This window comes from Pan paniscus, chromosome 4 (assembly GCF_029289425.2).
Source record: "Pan paniscus chromosome 4, NHGRI_mPanPan1-v2.0_pri, whole genome shotgun sequence".
In the NCBI taxonomy this organism is placed as follows: Eukaryota; Metazoa; Chordata; class Mammalia; order Primates; family Hominidae; genus Pan; species Pan paniscus.
Window position 1 is genome coordinate 161,381,920 of NC_073253.2, and position 19,815 is coordinate 161,401,734.

The 19,815-nt window shown below is 36.6% G+C and overlaps 1 protein-coding gene across 5 annotated transcripts in view; it reads left to right on the forward strand.

Moving 5' to 3' along the window:
- The window catches only part of TENM2 (teneurin transmembrane protein 2), a 3,238,122-nt gene that overhangs the window by 1,195,072 nt on the left and 2,023,235 nt on the right, over positions 1-19,815 (forward strand). For 4 of the 5 annotated variants that reach the window (XM_063604288.1, XM_063604290.1, XM_055112852.2 and 1 more), the window contains exon 5: positions 10,647-10,692. The gene's annotated coding sequence lies outside the window, so the exon portion shown is untranslated. The remainder of the gene's footprint in view (positions 1-10,646; positions 10,693-19,815) is intronic. The other variant, XM_063604289.1, reaches the window with a different exon arrangement.

Sequence of the window (19,815 nt, forward strand, 5' to 3'; positions counted from 1 at the left end):
AGATTATCGAATATGTCAAGTAGCATAAAACCAGAATTTTTAAAAATTTATTTTCCTTATGCTAGTGAAGAGACACTTTTAAAAAATATGACCATTTTTATCTTGGTATGTGTCAGTTTGTAATTATATGGAAATTGTTATAATTGATACAGGCAATGGCATTCCAAAGCCTGTGTAAGTAGATAATATTTGCAAATTTGCCAGTCTGGCTTTGAACTGAATCCTGTGTTATTGTGTAACTTGGAGTGGGGGAATGGTAGAAAAGAGAAACTTATTTTTTGTTATTAAGCAAGGAATTTATTTTGAGATAAATATCATCAGAAGCTTGCTAAGTATTCTTTTTTTTTTCCTTTTTAAAATTTGTATAAATTTATGGGGTGTAAGTGTAATTTTTTTTGTTAGTGATGGGATCTCACTATGTTGCCCAGGCAAGTCTGCAACTCCTGGGCTCAAGGTTGCCTCATGCCTCGGCCTCCCAAAGTGCTGGAATTACAGGCGTGAGCCACCACGCCTGGCCTTCAAGTGTGATTTTGTTACATGCAGAGGTTGCATAGTGGTGAAGTTATGGCTTTTAATGCATCCATCACACAAATAATGTACATTGTGCCCATTAAGCCATTTCTTATCATCTGCCCCCCTCCCACTCCCTACCCTTCTGAGTTTCCAATGTCTATCATTCCACACTCTATGTCCATGTGTACATATTATTTAGCTCCAATTTATAAGTGAGAACAAGGCCGGGATGATGACCCATGCCTGTAATCCCAGTAATTTGGGAGGCTGAGGGGGAGGATCACTTGAATCCGGGAGTTCAAGGCTGCAGTGATCCATGACTGAACCACTGCACTCCAGCCTGGGCAACAGAGTGAGACATTGTCTCCAAAAAATAAAAAATTTTTTTAAAAATTAAATTAAATAATGAGAACATGTAGTAATTGTCTTTTCTTTCAGGACATGAGTATCTTTCGGGACCTGAGTTTTCAATTATAGCAGGGTATTCTTTTAAAATTCTCCATATTCCCTGTTTGTCATATTCTGTTAAACTTTCATTAAAAATAATAGAAATACAGAATTATAACCATAATTATTTTCTATCATCTTGATCAATGCCCCCAAAAGGGATGAGAGTCATCTGTAAGCCTCTATGTACCTTCTGGCAATTGTCATCTTCTGTGGCATAAGCACAAAGTTATTATACAGTGCTTTTTTTTTTTTCATCTTTTTGAGACAAAGTCTCACTCTGTCACCAGGCTGGAGTGCAGTGGCCCGATCTCGGCTCACTACAACCTCCACCTCCCGTATTCAAGTGATTCTCCTGCCTCAGCCTCCCAAGTAGCTGGGACTACAGTCACACACCACCATGCCCAGCTAATTTTTGTATTTTTAGTAGAGATCGGGGTTTCACCATGTTGGTCAGGATGGTCTCGATCTCTTGACCTCGTGATCCGCCCTCCTCAGCCTCCTAAAGTGCTGGGATTATAGGCGTGAGCCACTGTGCCTGGCCTATACAGTGCTTTTTTAAATGACAGGAAAAAAAGTAACCCTAGATTTTATTGTGCCATTTTTACTAGTTAATTTTGACTTCCTGATCAAATAGGATCTCCTTACCTATTTTTTGAATAAGTACCTCTTTCTTCCCTTGTCTTATCTGCTTATGTCATCTGTATTGCATTTATACAGTATTTGTGTCTTTTCTGCCATTTTAATACACAACATTTTGCTTGTCCAAACCTTGTGAGACCCCTTTTCTAACCAGACTTCCAGTCCTTACCTGGCTAACTCTTGTCCCTTTGACACTTGGGCCCAACGGGTGAATTTAAAAACACTTTAAATTGCTTCCATTTTTTGGAGTCATTATTAGTATCTTAATAGGCAATAATATGTGTGATTCTACTATTTATCAGCAGTGTGACTCTCTTAAAGACCATCATGGCAGAAGCCCATCATGGAAGTCTACCATTTCTACCTTGCCATCCAATCAACCCCTTCCTACCACAACACTTACCTTTACCCACAGACTTCTTACTTTCCTTATGTGGACCTCAAAAACATAGCCAAAGTTTACAGCCTGACAGCCTCCTCACCAAATTTAGCCTAACAGTCTCTCAGCCCCAATCTCTTTCTCTCTGATTTTATTTCATTTTTCGCACACATGCAATTTTTTGGACTGCAGTGTTAGTTCATAATAATTAAGAGATTTACACATACACACAAATTCAGGTTTCTACTTTTACTTGAATTTTTTTTTTTTTCTAGAAGGGCTTTGTTATTTCAAGTTTGCTGTGGTTCTCACTACACACTTCTGTCTCCCAACACCTAGTTGTCATTTCTCAACTCACTTAGGCTATTGTGTTCTCATATGCCTGACCATTTTCACTCACTGATGTTGCCAACTTAATATCTACAGTTATTTGAGTTTGCGACTCCTGGCATAGATTTATCTACAAAACAGGAAAACACGGTTCATTTTTAGAAAACAGAAGCCAAATCAGTAAGTAATTTTCCCCAGCTCTCACAACAAATGCCTAGTCTTTTAATTCAGTCTAGTATTTTTTTTTATACCAATGTTTCTCAAATGTGCATCTGAATCACCTGGAAATCTTGATAAAGAGACTGTGTAGCCCCATCCTAGAGTTTCCAATTTATGACTAGGGAGAACCTAGAGAATGTGCATTTCTACCAAGTTTCCAGTTGGTACTGGTTGTCAGGGGACATACTTTGAGAACTGTGTGCTATGCCATTGTGCGAATTCCTCTCAGTTTACTTTTAAGATGAGACTGAGTATTTACTCTGCCTTCCAAATGATTGTAAACTTCAAAAAATGTTACACAATAAATATAAAGAGTGTCTCCTTCACTTGAGCATAAGCCCCATAAAAGCTGGAACATGGCTGTCTTCTTCATTTTAGTATTTCCAGTTTCTGATACATAGGAATTACTTTATAACTTTTTTTCTTTCTTTGAGGTAGAGTCTTGCTCTGTTGCCCAGGCTGGAGTGCGATGGCAAGATCTCAGCTCACTGCAATCTCTGCCTCCCTGGTGCAAGCGATTCTCCTGTCTCAGCCTCCTGAGTAGCTGAGATTACAAGCACGTACCGCCACACCTGGCTAATTTTTGTATTTTTAGTAGGGACGGGGTTTCTCCATGTTGGTCAGGCTGATCTCGAACTCCTGACCTCATGATCTGCCCATTTCGGCCTCCCAAAGTGCTGAGATTACAGGCGTGAGCCACCACGCCCAGCCACTTTATAATTTTTTAAAACAAATTCGTGAATAAGAGGTAAAATGCAGGGTTTGGAAAAATTTAATAAAAATAAAGACTGAAGTAGAGATCTGGTCCCTAACAATCAATTTCAATTTAAGGAAAATAATTTCTAAGGAACGTCTACGCTTCTCTGATTTATTTGGTAGCTTAGTTATGCTTGCATTAAGAATGCAAAAGGAAGCAGTGTATCACTCGGTGATGGTGCTCATTGTAATAGTTCCTCCTCTGGGTAGAAAGAGTTTCCACATACACATTCGAAGGAGTGTAATCACTATCCAGAGACCGAATCCTCTGCCCTGACAGTGGGAAAATGACTGTGTGTGCTGACAGCCCCACAGGATGGGAAATGCAATAGCTCTGCTACTACTGTGTAATGTTGCCAAGCTTAATTGACTGCACCCATAAATAGTGGGAGAAAGTGAGAGTGGGTAATCCATACTACTCTTAAATTATTATGTGGGATCAACCTTCAGGCCTCCCAGAGAATCTCTGTAGTATAAGTCATTGATTGTTTAGATTTTAGGTTTCTTTCTTGTCTGTACCAACCCCAGCTCAATTTTATTCACTTGCTTTTTTCTTTTTTTTCTTCATGTTCTTGCTTTCACATGCTTCCTTTTCCTTTTATTTTCCTTTATAGCTTTACACAGAGCCACTCTTATTCCTCCATCCTCACCTCTTTTTCTTACTATATATTCCAATCAGCATTCAAACATTAATAATCACTACTCTTGCCTTTTCATCCTTCTCCAGATATTCCACTATCTATTCTAATTCCCCCTGAGGCTTTTCAAAAAAGTTGTCTATACACATTGTCACTCCCTTGCTGTTCTGTTACTCTACCACTCACATCTTACTTCTATACCCATGACTCTATGAAAGCTTTGGTGAAGGACACCAATGACCTCCATGTTGGAAATCTAAGAACTTTACTCTTACTTGACTTTTTACTTGGCTTCTCACCACATTTCACACGGTTGACCATGCCTCCTTCTTGAAAACTCTCTTCTCTTGGTTTCTATAATACAACTACAATTGCCTGGCTTTGTCTTTTCCTCTCTAACCACAGTTTCTCAGTCTTCTTCACTAGTTACGCTTTCTGCCACACTCTTAAATATCAGGGTTCTTCTCTTCTCTTTGTACAGTCTTTTTCTAAGTGATCTTCCACACCCATGACTTAGGGTAATATTTACTCTTTACTGTCACTCATCCACACCTCTCTTTTGAGAGATAGGCTAATGGATCCACCGCCTGTATTTGAATGTCTCTCAGCTATCTCAAACTTAAATTGTTCAAAATCTTATGCTTGAATTCCCACCTCCCCACTCTACCAACAGAAAACATTTTCTCTCTTTCACCTGTTACATCTAATCCACAGATTCATGTCAACATCTATGTCCAAAGTATCTATCCATCCATCCTCAGCTGTACCATTCACTCCCTAGCCTTATCCATGAGCATCTCTCTCATGGCCTGTTCTTGCAACATCCTCTTAACCTTTCTCCCCACATATCTCCTTCTTAGATACTTCTTGACTTCTGCCTCCAATCCTGCCAGTTTTCTTTTATTTTTTAATAAAAACCAAAATTTGTTTTTGCACCATTTAAATCCTTTCCATTTTTGCCCATCAAACCTGGAATATAATCTGAGAAAAATAAATAACCTCTTAAATTCTTGATATGATTAACAAACCCTGTTGGATTATCTCATCTTGCTCTTGTCATTTTTTCCACTTTTCTCCCAACTCACAGCAATATACCATACTGGCATTTCTTAAAGTCCATGTAGTATATCAAATCATTTCCCATCTCTGAACCTTTGCTCCTGTTAATCATCTGCCTGAAATGCTATTCTCCCTACTCTTCATCCAGATAGTTCTTATTCATCTGCAATTCTCAATTTAAATATCCTTTCCTCGAAGAGTCCTTAAATCCCTAAGTCTAAATTACATTCTTTTTTGTTTTTCTTTTTTTTTTTTTTTTGAGTTGGAGTCTCACTCTGTTGCCCAGGTTGGAGTGCAATGGCGCGATCTCGGCTTGCTGCAACCTCTGCCTCCTGGGTCAAACAATTCTCGTGCCTCAGCTTCCCAAGTTGCTGAGGTTACAGGCTCCCCACCACCAGTCAGAGCTAATTTTTGTATTTTAATAGAGACAGGGTTTCACTATGTTGGCCAGGCTGGTCTTGCACTCCTGACCTCAGGTGATCCACCCACCTTGGCCTCCCAAATTGCTGGGATTACAGGCATGAGCCACCACGTGTGACAGGTCTTAATTAAATTTTACTGGTACACTCTCAGAGCATTTATCCGTTTTTTTTTGGTTATTGTTGCACTTATCATGATTTGTAATAATACTTTTATAAATGATGTTTATGTTGTTTTCTTAATATACTGTAAGCTTTATGAATAAAGCAGCCTTGATTATTTTTCTTTCTTTTTAAAATCAATGTGTTATCAGTGCATAGCTTAGTACCCAATAGATTTTAAACCCTTGGTAAATACCTGTTGATTAAAAGGTCTTCCTCACAATTCTCTTCTCACCAGCTATCCCTTAGCTCCTATCTCTATTTTCAACTTCTCTCAGATTTTTATCCTTCCTTCCTTTTTCTTCCTTCTTTGCTTCCTGCATTCTTTCATGACAAATGCAGACTTGTCAGTTAAATTCAAAACTTCCCACCTACTTATGTAAAGTTCAGTTTTACTTAAGAGAAGACAATGTCTTAGTTTGTTTTCTGTTGTTAGAACAGAACATTACAGACTGCATAGTTTATTAAAAATACAAGTTAATTTAGTTTACAGTTCTAGATGCATGCTGGGAAGTCCAAGAGCATGAAGCCAGCAACTGGCAAGGTCATCTCATGGTGAGAGGGCAGAAGGCAGAAGTGAAGTGAGTGCACAAGACAGAGACACCAGAGGCCAGACTTCTTCATAACAGCACACTCTTATTTATTTATTTATTTATTTATTTCATACGGAGTTTCGCTCTGTCGCCCAGGCTGGAGTGCAGTGGCGCAATCTCGGCTCACTGCAAGCTCCGCCTCCCAGGTTCATGCCATTCTCCTGCCTCAGCCTCCCAAGTAGCTGAGAGTAGCTCCCGCCACCACGCCCAGTTAATTTTTTGTATTTTTAGTTGAGACGGGGTTTCACTATGTTAACCAGGATGGTCTTGATCTCCTGACCTCATGATCCGCCCGCCCCGACCTCCCAAAGTGCTGGGATTACAGGTGTGAACCACCGCGCCTGGCCAACAACACGCTCTTGCAATGACTAACCCACTTGTGCATTATCAGTGTCAACCCATTCATGAGAGCTCTGCTTTTATGACCCAATCACTTCTTATTAGGCCTCACCTCCCAACATTGTTGCATTGGCGATTAAGTTTCCAACACATGAGTCTTTGGACAGCACCTTGAAACCGTACCAGACAATTAGTTTATTTAATTGAAATTCAGAAATATATGCTCAATAACAGATTAACATTTTCCTTCATTTGATTTGCCTCTCCTTTTTTTTCTTTTTTTTAATTTGCCTCTGGCTGTGTAAACCTAGACCATTTGGAAGAATGATATCTCCTAAATTACCAAGATATATATTTTTTACTCAAAATACCCAGGACTAATTCCCTATACTGATTCATTCAATCATTCATTTATTCATTTGTTTAATTAATCAATTATTGATTGAGATCTTACTGTGTATTACGGATTTTTATTATTTAAATCCCAGATTCCCGACTTACTTGCTGAATTATCTTCACCAATTAATTATTCATTCCTCAGTTCTGTTATCTCCTAAAATGGGTAAAAAATAGTAACTAACTTGCAGGGATATTATGAGAAGAAAGGAGTTATTGTGTGCAAAAACAGCCAGCACATAACAAACTCAAAATTAGTATTAGCATTATTTTTAATATCATTAGTTCATCATTGCTTTTTTAGACATCGGATTATATAATATTGAACAAATAAAGTTTATGCTTTTACATAGCTTATACTCGAGTGCAGGGCAAACTGTGACCCTTTGACCTAGCCTGCTGCCCAAATTTTGAAAGGAAAGCTTTATTTGAACACAGCTAGCCTATTCCTTTACATTTTATCTATAGCTGCTTTTTTGCTGCAAAGGCAAAATCGAGTAGTTGCTACATAGATGGTATATCCTGAAAAGTATAAAATACTTGCGATTTTTTTCTTAACAGAAAGTTAGCTGACTTCTCTTTTTGTGAAAATAGATGTACTTTCTTTAGGAGATAGCCTAGGTATTGGAAATTCTACTGGAGCCAGGGAGATCTGGGTTAGATCTAGCTTTCCTATTAAACTAACTTCTTGCATGGTTTTAGCATATGTCTCTTATCTTTCCTAAACATCAGTTTCCTTGATACCAAAATGGGCTTAATGTCTATCTCAATTTTTTTATATGATTAAAGAATAAAATGTATATAAAGTGCCTGAAAATTTTGGTGCTATAAAAAATGTTTCTCTTTCCTTTTGGAGAATAATGGGTTTCTTTTATATTGATAGTATAAGTATTAATATTTATTACAACTGTACAGCTACATAAAACCAATTTAGACTAGAAGTCAAAGTAATCATAGTCTATAATAAAATAAGATTCAGTAGAAAAATAATAGACTTTGATTGAAGTAAGTACAAATAAGAGATATAAGTTAAACTTCTCCACTTTCCATGCTAGAGCGATTTGCATTTTACCATCACAGTCTTGGTTTAAATTTGTCATAGTTAAGCTATAGGTTTAAACCCTTTATATGCTAATGATTTTCTATTTCTAATTAGGTTTCCAAGGTTCTTTTAGTATGAAAATCAACTGAAAATACTGTGTAAACTAAATTACTTAGAAAGGAGAATAATCTTGCTCTATAGGAAGGAAATAATTTGTTCTGTTTTTTTAAGGTGCCTCTTTAATAATAGCTTAAAACAATAGATCTATGAAAGTTTGTTTTTTCACAGTAAACTAGTCAGTAATGTTGCCGACAAAATTCCAATTTAAAAAATGACCTTTTAAAGATGCCATATAAAATTAAATTTTAATGAGTGATAATAAATGGTGATACTTTTCACAGGAGGAAACACAAAGCTTGCCTGGAGCCCTTGCTACATGCCATCCACTTTAACACTCTATTATTGTGTCTTCCCTTTCATTATTTTCAAGGGAATATGATGGAAATGCAGCACCTTTGAAGAACCCAAAACAGTTTTAATATTGTGCTTACTAAAGGCGATCTTCATCGCTGGATAATTAGGCAGATGGACCTCCATTGCTTTAGTGATGATTCTTTTGTAGAATGCTGCTCCATCCCTCCACAATGACAGTAAAAGATATTTAAGCATTCCTTTGATTATGTGACTGATTGAAAAATAAATCACCATGATTAGGCTCCAAAAAAAAAAAAAAGTGTTTGCACCAGATGGAAACTCTGCTACAGTTCTGGGGCAAGAGCAGAAGGTCTTCGCACTGGTCAGCTTTCAGGTGGAAAACATTTGGGAAACAGTCAAATTAATTCTAGGGGGGAGAAAAAGCATAAGAAGAAAGGGTAAAAAAATTGTGATGTGCCATTACACCTGCACGTGGCTTGTTGGCTTCCTTAACAAAATAGGAATGGTCACCAGTGCTTCTTAGGCCAATATTACTTGCCTTTTATTAATCTTCCAGGTCACTCAAGTTCGTTATCCCATTCACTAAATAAGAACAATTTATTATAAAGTGCAGTAATCATGACAAACCTAATTATTAATTTATTTTTTTTCAAGCTTAAATTTCAAAAAATTGTGAAGCTTCTGCTTTTTATGATGACTCTTACTCTACCCTTTTTGCCCTGAGGATCCTATTAGTGGAGAGCTGAGCAATTCATTTTCATCAGAAATGAATTATGCCTCCGTTTTTAAAATATAAATACTAAAGGACTGTAAAGATTAGAACTTGGTTTGAACCTCCATCACTTGATGTTTTCTTCCTCAGCGTATAGAGCTTTTGGTGTTAACGTAAAACATCACATTCTTCTGAAAGTTCAGAGCCAGGTCTCCTTAAAGAAATGCCAGCCAGAATTGGGAGGGACGCACAAAATGAAATGTGTTACCTTCTGGGGTGAGATGTGGAGGGGATGTTTGGTGCCTCAGAAGCTGTTCCCAAGATGAGCTATTTGCATAATACAAAGTGGGGAGGTGACTATGCTAGTCACCTTCTGTTTCAAAATGATTAGAAAACAGCAATTCTCAAGAAACAGGGGGTGAATTTTTACTTCTCTCACCAAGGGTCTGGGCGTAAATGACACCTTTAATTACTAAGGACTGTTGGTACCACTCTGGTAACAAGCTGCTATAAATGAAAATTCTGATTGCCTCCAAATCAAGTATTTCATATAAACGCATTTTTGTCTTAAGTACAGTTGTTAGTGCAGCTTTCATTATTTTTCTTTATCAACATATGATAGAAGGAAGTGATGCTGCCAACTTGTTATTTCACTGCTGTTTTATCGTCTGTTTTGCCCAGTGGCTAAAGAGCCAGTGTGTTTTGGCCAGCCATAACTTGTTATTCTAATAGCAGTGAGGCCCCACGAGGGTGCTCAACTTTGACTTCAATAAAATTGCAATTAGAAAAAGAGGTAACTCTCCAGTGCTTAACAAACCTCAATCTTTACTTATTTTTCAGAATTCTATCAAAATGCACTGGATATCAAACCATTCTCTTTTGATTTCTGACTTTTTAAAAGTATTCCAAATAAATAGAATCCATTTCTCAGACGCACATGCTTCGATGCGTAAATTAACTCTTTGGGATCTGAGAATTTAATTCCACTATTTCTCTTTTATACCCACCCTCCCCTTTCCCTCATTTCACTAGATGAGCATATATGCCTAACTTGCAAAGTTCCCAGTATCCATTTTGCTTGGTACATATTGAATTTGGCTGCCTGATTGTTTCTCCTAAATTAACGTAGATGTATTTAGGGATGAGACAATTAAAGAAATAAGAGTAAATGGGAGAGGGGGTTGACATAAGTAAATAACAGGAAAGGGAAAATTGGTTCATGTGTTCTTTTTTCCAGTGTATTTAAAGAATTTTTTTTAAATTCCAAAATGAAATATAGATCCAAATACTGTATTTAACTCAAAATCTAAAGACAGATGGATTCTGAAGAAAAAGGGAGCAGTCTAGGTTTCCTGAACAGATGTGTCCCGATCTACTTTGGTCTACAACTGGTAAAGTGGATGGTTAATGATAGCAAACATTAAAACAATTTTCAACAACTCGTCAAAGATTTTTTTTTTTTAAGCAAAGCTGCCATTCAGCAGCTAATTTGAATTATACTCTGCATTAAGTTACAACTGGTAGGTACATGAACAATGAACACTTCTTGCTTTTTCTTTCTTTAGAAACGATGAGTGAATGAAGGCGGGAGTTACTGCAAGGAAGGTAAGGGTAAGTCGTATCATATTTATTTCTTCCTTTTGAAGCATGTGGAATAATATATTGTATAAAACTTGTTCAGAAACTCTCAGGGGGCTTGTGTCACAGGTAAATTAGACAAATTTAGTTTTTCAGGGCAAAATGAAGTGTTTGTTTTAGCTGTGCTGCACAGAAATAAACTACCTGACATGTTGAGACCCGTCTTTTCTGCATGCCAACTACCATACTGCTCAATATTGTTTAAGTAGCTCATGGCCCAAGTGGCAAGAGAAACTCTGGGTGAATTTCTGTTTTAGAATTGTGAGTTTCACCTCTCTATGTAATTAGTATTCTTATTATTTAAATCCAGTACTGCAAAAGCAGTGCTTAAAATTACAGCAGTATCAAGCTAGGCATCTGAATGTGACCCATATTTAAGTTCAGGCATAAAAGATCATAGACTAGAGTTAATTCTACTGTAGTTGTGTTTTTTCATTCTAGCATCATTTTGTTATTGCTTTTCGGTGAAGTTTAAATGTATTTGACTTTATGGAAAAAAATGAAACACTTGTTAGATTATAACCAATCATGTAATATTTTAAAGATACATAGTATTCTGACTGATGATTTTAAAGTTATATAGCACAGTTTACTTCTGAAAGTGTAATAGATAGGCATTCAGATTCATTTTCTAATTGAGCCAAAGAGTTTTCAGAAATTTCCTGAAGCCACTCGAGTATAAATAAATGACAAAGTCAGAACACATAATGTTTTCATGTGTAATAAATAAGACCAGTAACTCCTTTAAAAGGAAACAGAAGGAAAAAAGAAAGGAATGGAGGAAGAGAGGGGAAAAGGAAGGAAGGAGGGAGGGAGAGAGAAAGGTGGAAGGAAGAAGTGAAGGCAGGCAGGCAGGAAGGAAGAAGTGTGCTTGTATTGTAGACTTATTGTTCCTACATGTGTAGAAAATTTACATTTGAGAAATGCCTTAGTCTGTTCAGGGTGCTATAACAAAAATACCATAGAATAGGTGGCTTTAACAACACACATTTATTTTTCTTTTTTAAAATTTTGTTATTATTATACTTTAAATTCTGGGATACATGTGCAGAACTTGCAGGTTTGTTACATAGGTATACATGTGCCATGGTGGTTTGATGCACCCACCAATCCATCATCTACATTAGGTATTTCTCCTAATGTTTTCTCTCCCCTAGTCTTCCACCCCTCAGTAGGTCCTGGTATGTTATGTTCCCCTCCCTGTGTCCACGTATTCTCATTGTTCAACTCCCACTTATGAGTGAGAACCTGCAGTGTTTGGTTTTCTCTTCCTGTGTTAGTTTGCTGAGAAAGATGGTTTCCAGCTTCATCCACGTCCCTGCAAAGGACATGAACTCATTCTTTTTATGGCTGCATAGTATTCCATGGTGTATGTGTGCCACATTTTCTTTATCCAGTCTATCATTGATGGGTTGGTCCCAAGTCTTTGCTATTGTGGATAGTGCTGTAATAAACATACGTGTTAATGCGTCTTTATTGTAGAATGATTTATAATCCTTTGAGTGTATAACTAGTAATGGGATTGCTGGGTCAAATGGTGTTTCTGGTTCTAGATCCTTGAGGAATCGCCACACTGTCTTCCACAATGGTTGAATTAATTTACACTCCCACCAACAGTGTAAAAGCGTTCCTATTTCTCCACAGCCTTGCCAGCATCTGTTGTTTTCTGATTTTTTAATGATCGCCAGTCTAACTGGTGTGAGATGGTATCTCATTGTGGTTTTGATTTGCTTTTCTCTAATGACCAGCGATGATGAGCTTTTTTTAATATGTTTTTTGGCCACATAGATGCCTTCTTTTGAGAAGTGTCTGTTCATATCCTTTGCTTACTTTTTGATGGGGTTGTTTTTTTCTTGTAAATTTGTTTAAGTTCCTTGTAGACTCTGGATATTAGCCCTTTGTCAGATGGATAGATTGCAAAAACTTTTTCCCATTCTGTAGGTTGCCTGTTCACTCTGATGATAGTTTCCTTTGCTGTGCAGAAGCTCTTTAGTTTAATTACACCACATTTGTCAATTCTGGTTTTTGATGCCATTGCTTTTGGTGTATTAGTCATGAAGTCTTTGCCTGTGCCTATGTCCTGAAAGGTATTGCCTTGGTTTTCTTCTAGAGTTTTTATGGTTTTAGGTCTTATGTTTAAGTCTTTAACCCATCTTGAGTTAATTTTTGTATAAGGTGTAAGGAAGGGGTATAGTTTCAGTTTTCTGCATATGGCTAGCCAGTTTTCCCAACACCATTTGTTAAATAGGGAATCCTTTCCCTGTTGCTTGTTTTTGTCAGGTTTCTCAAAGATCAGATGGTTACAGTTCTAGAGTCTAGGAAGTTCAAGATCAAGGTACCAACAGATTTGGTGTGTGACGAGGGCCTGCTTCCTTGTTCATAGACAATGATCTTGCTGTATCCTCATATGGCCAAAGGAACAAAGGAGCTATCTGCCCTCGTTTATAAGGGTACTATTTCCCTTCAGGAGGGCTCTGTCATCATGACCAAATCACCTTCCAAGGGCCCATCTTCAAATACCATCACATTTGGCATTAGGTTTTGACAAACAAATTTTTGGAGGATATAAATTCAGCTAGCATAATGTTTAAATTCGAATAAACTTAAAAGTAGTATTTCTTTATCTTTGATTATCGACACCTGATTGACTCTTGCTTGTTCACCACTCAGCAGAACATTGAAGGTTTGGGGGCAATAGGGGTTGCCCAATGAGTGAGATTCTGAGCCTTCCTTTATCTGCAAACAATTCAGCTCCACATGAGCTTTGCATACTCGGCTTTTATCTAAAAATTTGTTTCAAGAAATAGAGAACTAATACAGCAATATTTTAACACTTGTTAACTCTAGCTGGTGGGATACATGAGTATCTGTAATGCCTATTATTCTGCTTTTCTCTAGTTTTGAAATATTTCTTAATTAAAAATTAATGTTTCAAAAACTATTTTTGAAATGGCTCCATATGTTTAAAAAATTCATTTAACTTTATTGCTGTTTCAGGTCACCCACACATTAATTGAGAATGAGTGAAATTAATAATGCTTCATCTAGTGGATTATTTTAATGATGTTCAGGGTTTTGAATGGATGTGGGAATGGTGGGAAATTGTCACTGTTATAGCCACACTCTAATACCAAACATACAGAGGGATCTATTGTGCTGGTCCTCCCAAGATTTCTGGTCTATTCTTCCTCCAAGATAATAGAATTTTTAGACAGGCAAATGAGCAGTCAGAAAAGGTCTATATTTTCAACGTCCTTTATTTTATTTTTTACAGCAAGCTGTGACCGTGTAACTGAGTTTAGCTCAGTGGTACATATTTGTAGTACCAGGAGGTGCCTTCTAGGACCCTACCCTAGGAGATAGCTGCTTCACACCTTTGCCCTTTTCAGAGAAGAAAGTCCCATCTAGCAATGCAGAGGACATTCCACTGTTTCTGATACTGTCAAGTTCCTGAATATCCTTTCTGAAATACAGATGTACTGTCTGAGACTCAGTCTTAGAATATTAAATGAGACCCATTCCTTAAGGAAGGGAAAACTGAACATTTTGGGTTTGTGTTATTTGTAAGATGAAAAAGAACTGATTTATGTACTGTTTTAATTGGTTGTATATGAAAGAGTGAAATTTCAGCTAAGATGTACAGGAAAGTTTGCAAACTGGTAGATCTCATGTCTGTCTGGCCCACAGATTTTTTTTTAAATGAAGAGATTTTTATCTAAATATTTAGATTTGGAGCTTCTCTTGGAAAAAAAAATAGTAACTGTAGCAACACTGAGTGCACACACTCACGTGGCTCACACACTGTGAAAGTAAGAAGCAGCAGAGCCATCTAGAAATGGCAGGATACTTCAGGTTCCCACAGTCTCCATCATCCCCAACGTCTCTTGCTTGCCTCATTTTACTCGTTTACTTTACCCTAACTTCTGGATGCAGATAGATGCCAGCTAGACCTCTTTTAGACGCAAGCTGCCCCTTGAATTCCAGAAAAAAAAAAAAACTGTTATGATCTCAACTGCAATTCCACATTCTATGAAGGATCAATGTTTCCAATGAGATTTCTGCAAATCTCTGATGGGATCTAGGTTGGTATGAGATACCTTCCTGCAGTCTCTGCTCTTCACCATGTCAACACAGACAGGAAACTCATTCCCTTTATTCATATCCAGTCACTCACTCATACAAGGGTAGTCATCTGTACAGCAGTGCTGATAATAGCACAGTTAATCACATATTAGGCCTTGCATCTCAAAAGGCTCATTTGTTTTTTAATTAGGCTTTAAAGTTCTCCAAAAGCTTTCTTGCTCTCCTAAGGTGTATCTCTCTTGGCGCTCCTGCCATAGAAGTTTTACATTCTTTCCTGTCGTCTCTTTCTGCAACTCCTTCCTCTCCTTTGTGTTTCTTCATCTGCCTTCTCCGTTTTTAATACACACACATGCGTGCGCACACACAGACATGCACACGTACACACATGCACACACACACACACACACAGACACACACACACACGCTTTTTTTTTCTATGGGCCCTTTTCCCACCTAGACCAAGCCTTTTCGCTTCTTACTATCAGCTTCAGAGCTCTCAAAGTCTCACCTTTTATTTCTACCTATTGTTATTATTCTGTGTGCATGTTTATTTTCTGCAAACAAGATGTGCCAATTCTATAATGAATGCTAGAAGCAGTTTTCTAGATGGCATATGTATTTGTTCTGCTTACCTCATAAAATACAAAGCCTGTGGCCTCCCTTTCCTACACCACTAGTTACATGTAGGGATTATGTATGCGAGTAGCCACCAGCACATGTGATGAAATTTAAAGAAAGCTTTGAATTTCTGCTAAAGGGACTCACAGAGGAAAGCCTAAGTTTATGCAATAAGTCAGACAGCCCATGGAACAGAGTATGCGGGAAGCCACAAGTGGTTCTCTTCTGCCTGTGGTGTTTGTTGAGAGGAAAACCATAGGACATCTGAGAAAGATGTAGAAACTGTACAAATGTTTTGTAAGAGAGTTTGAAACCTGAGGAAATACTGCAGTGAATGCTAGATATAAATAGCTTCGTTTATGATATTGTGAAGATGGAATTTCTTATTCTGTTTTTGCAGCAATGATTGAATTTTCTTAATCTCCTCTTAATCTCCTATCTCTCAAAATGTCCCTTCTTTCCAGCTAAGGAGGCGGCCTCTATAGAGGACTATATTCATGTGTAGCCAAGGAATGGTATATTGGAGAATTTTGGCAAGCTCATTTGTCTGATTTAGCTAAAAGCACCTGGGCTCTGTCTTTTTGAAACCTAGCATAATGTGAGGCATGCCAATTTAAACCCATTTCAATCTCCACAGTGTTCTTCTCGGAGCTAAGATAATGAAATATGTTCCATGTGAGTCTCCCTACACAACAAAACAATCTAATCAGATAGTAAATTAAGTAGTATATTGTAAATTGTGTAACATGGGATGCCAATATGAGACATGGCCACCACGCATAATTAGCCTGGAGTAAACACTAAGAGAGTCTACCATCTCAATTCAGATACTTTAGGGGGCAGAAAGAAGCAGAAGAGTTTTTAAAAGGGTATCTTTTGGCTGAAATTAATATGTCAAAGCTGAAAATTCACATCCTATTGTCTAAAGACATTTAAGTAATATTTTGCTGGAATATCAGTTTCTGGGTGATTTCACCCAAGGTCTGAATTTAATAAGAATTTTATAAAATACCTAAATAGTATATATAATAGCTGATTATTTATGTGCCCCCACGAATTACCAATATAGAGATCATCCTATTAACCTGCAAATATTCCAGAAAATTTGAGAGGGTAACATTAACAAAACCTTAGGGTTTTGTGATGTTCATTATAGCTTGAGTGGATATTCTCTTTCCTTTCTTCTGTCCTACCTTTCTTCCACTTTCTTCTTCATTCCTTTCAAAATTCCATGATTAATGCTTACTCTATCTTAAAAAAACACAAGAAAGAACTTTGCTGATATGTATTGATATTTTTCTGCTCTTCTAAGATAATTTTTCATGTCCTATAGTCATGTTTTCTTTGCCAGAACAGCTTTTTGCTAGAATGTGGACACAAAGTAGTGTGTTTGGGGTTTTTTTGCACGTAGCTGCAATGAATACTTGCTGACATCTATAATCCCGAAATTAGAAATTGTTTCCAAATATGATAAAGTCTGATGTTGCTTCTAGCATGAAACACCTTCAATAATTTATGCCCTGTTTTTATTATTTTGTAACAGAATATGTATAAATTCAGAGTCTGAGAGGTTTTCTGATAATTGATGTTATGACTTGATTAGTTCACCTGGATTCATTACCCTACCTTTTAAGTTCCTATTACCATAGGGATAATTCCCAGGTGCTTTATTAAAAAAAAATAAAATGATTATGTTGACCACAAATTCTAACATCTCTGTGCCCGGTGGTATCTATCTGGTTTGATTCCCTTACATTTTCTTTGTGTTATTCCAGAAGTAATTCAGTAGACCTCCACCTTCCATTGTTGACTTTCAGATTACTCATGAACTTGTTCTGTATGCATTGAATAAATATTAGAGTGACAGATTCTAAATTCTAGCCAAAACTTTTTTTAAGCTCTACCTCTGGCATCTAATAATTTAAAAAACATACATAAATAAATATCTAATTCTAAACTAATATTTAACTTTGTTAAATGTATTTCTTTGCGTTGATTTTTCTTTTCTCCCTAACTTTTTGAATACATAAGAAATAATGGCCAAAACTTTACCATAACCAAAACCTGCTTTTGAGGAATTTGGGGAAGAGTAAGAGGAGGAATTTATTGAAATTCTGTCTTAACAATTATTGTGCTGATACACTATCAAGAGGCATATATAATTCATATGCTGGAGCCTTACTAATCCACTATTCTCAAGATGCATACTACAAGACTGAAATGTATTCATAGCAAGCTCCTTCCAGTATCTTGGATAATAGACCCTACAGACATAGTCCAATAGAGACTCCTTCTGCTGAATTTTCTATTTAAAAGATTTTGTAATGCTGGAGCTCCAGTGTAGTTTGAACATATTTTTCCTATTAATAAATATTTCTGCCTTCTCCCAGATAGCTACTAGTCTTTGTTAACTCAAGCTGATACAATAGATATAGAAAACACATTTTGATATGCTCCACCCAATTAGAATTCATTAATTAGCAGACAATTTTAATCCAAATATGATGATATAAGAAAGAACTTCAACAATTTACCAATGTCTTTAAACCACATCATAGGCAGTAACTTGTGAATCCTCTGATGTAGGAAACAGTTCAGAATTACGATATATAAAACAATAGATATTTTGTATTTTTTCCAAATCTGCATAATAAAATAACTCCCCTCAAATTCAACATGCCCCCAACTTCGGGCTCTTTAAGTTTAGGAAGCTCTTTAAAGTTGGCAGGTATAAATCTGATCTGTTAAAAGAAGTTATAAGATTGCACCATTTTTCAGGAAAGTGTTATATTATTAAATAGGGTCGTAAAACATCTCTTCCAAAGACTTAAGGATTTCACTAATAACAACAAACATATCCTGAAAAAGATTATGAAGAACCTCTGATGCAATTATAAATCACAATAATAGTTGCATTAAAAAATTAAGAGAACATTGTCTGGAAATGGCACACTCTACAGGAATGCCTTCCCCACTCAATTTCCGAGAAGAGAGTCTCCATTAGTTATGACAGTTAAAGGACACTAAACACCAACAAATATAATGCTGCCTTATGCTATTACAGAACGTGAAGAACAGAGTTACTGATGCCTTGATTTGGTATATGTGCAACATTGATGGATTCAGGCCAAAATAGGGTAAGATACCCATTTTGCAGCAGTTCTGTCATCTAACAGTTATTGGAAACTCAGCATGAGAAGGTAAAACAGAACAGCAATAAAAAGATAAACTAACCAATCAATGACGATTTAAAAAACTAAAGGAATATCAATAATAAAAGTATTAACTTGTGTTGGATTGCTGGACATTTTTTAACATAAATTCGACACTTATTCCCAGGTTTTTAAAATAAAGGAGGTAATGAAGAGTGCATGAATGTGTGGTTCTGAAGACAAGTATGCATACCTATCTATCTATAATAAATGAACAAACTATTGAGATACCAATGTGATTACTGAATTTGGAATGTTTGCACTTCTTTCTTGCCACACATGGAAAATAAAACATACAAGATAGTGTTAAGCCTAGAAATAACTAAGAATCATGTCAGAAGCATGTAATGCTATCATACTTGATTTATTTGGCCATAGAATGGTCGTCAACACAATTGTCCATTGTAATTTTTTTGCCTTTTCATGTGATGGGTCAGATCTGTGCATTTTTTTTTAAATGTAGTTTGTGAGGCTCACTGAAAAATTAACTTTGTTTTATCCAACCTGGCTTAAACAGGTGTATAAAACAAAGGCTACTTAAGTTTGTTTTGCTTTCATTTTTGTTATAATACTGAACTGGGATATATTTTAAAGCATTAGTGAAGTGATGTCATGAATCAAAGTTTTCAATTTTTCAGTTTATAAAATATTGATCTATGAATGACATACACCAAAGTTTATAATCACCAGGGGTGACACTTCAGCAAGGAAGGAACCAATTTCAGAAGCAAATGTAGATGCCAGGAAGAATGGTCTTAGCAAAATAGAAAGCAAGTTGAGCCCTTCAAGAACTTTTTTTTTTTAATTATGGTGATAGAACATAAGAAATTAAAGTATAAATCGGCACCTTTATGGGATTTCATTAATTTTGTTGGTTAACAAATACAAGCTTAGTACCAATTATGTGTCTAAAACTGTGCAGAGGCTTAGGTGAGTGAGGTCCTTGCCCTCAAAGATGATGAGAAAGAGATAGATCCATTGTTTCAAATAGAAGGCAATTCTGAATATATCTTTGTCTCCCTACGCATTATGGTCCCATTTAAGCAGGAAAGGAAGCTAAGCATTGATGAGTTAGAATATGAATGCCTGCAGGGAGCCAAGTGGCAGAAAGAACAATGCTTATAAATTAATCAGAAGTCAAGATGAATGGAGAATTGTAATGTGGCCTTGAGGAACAGGGTGT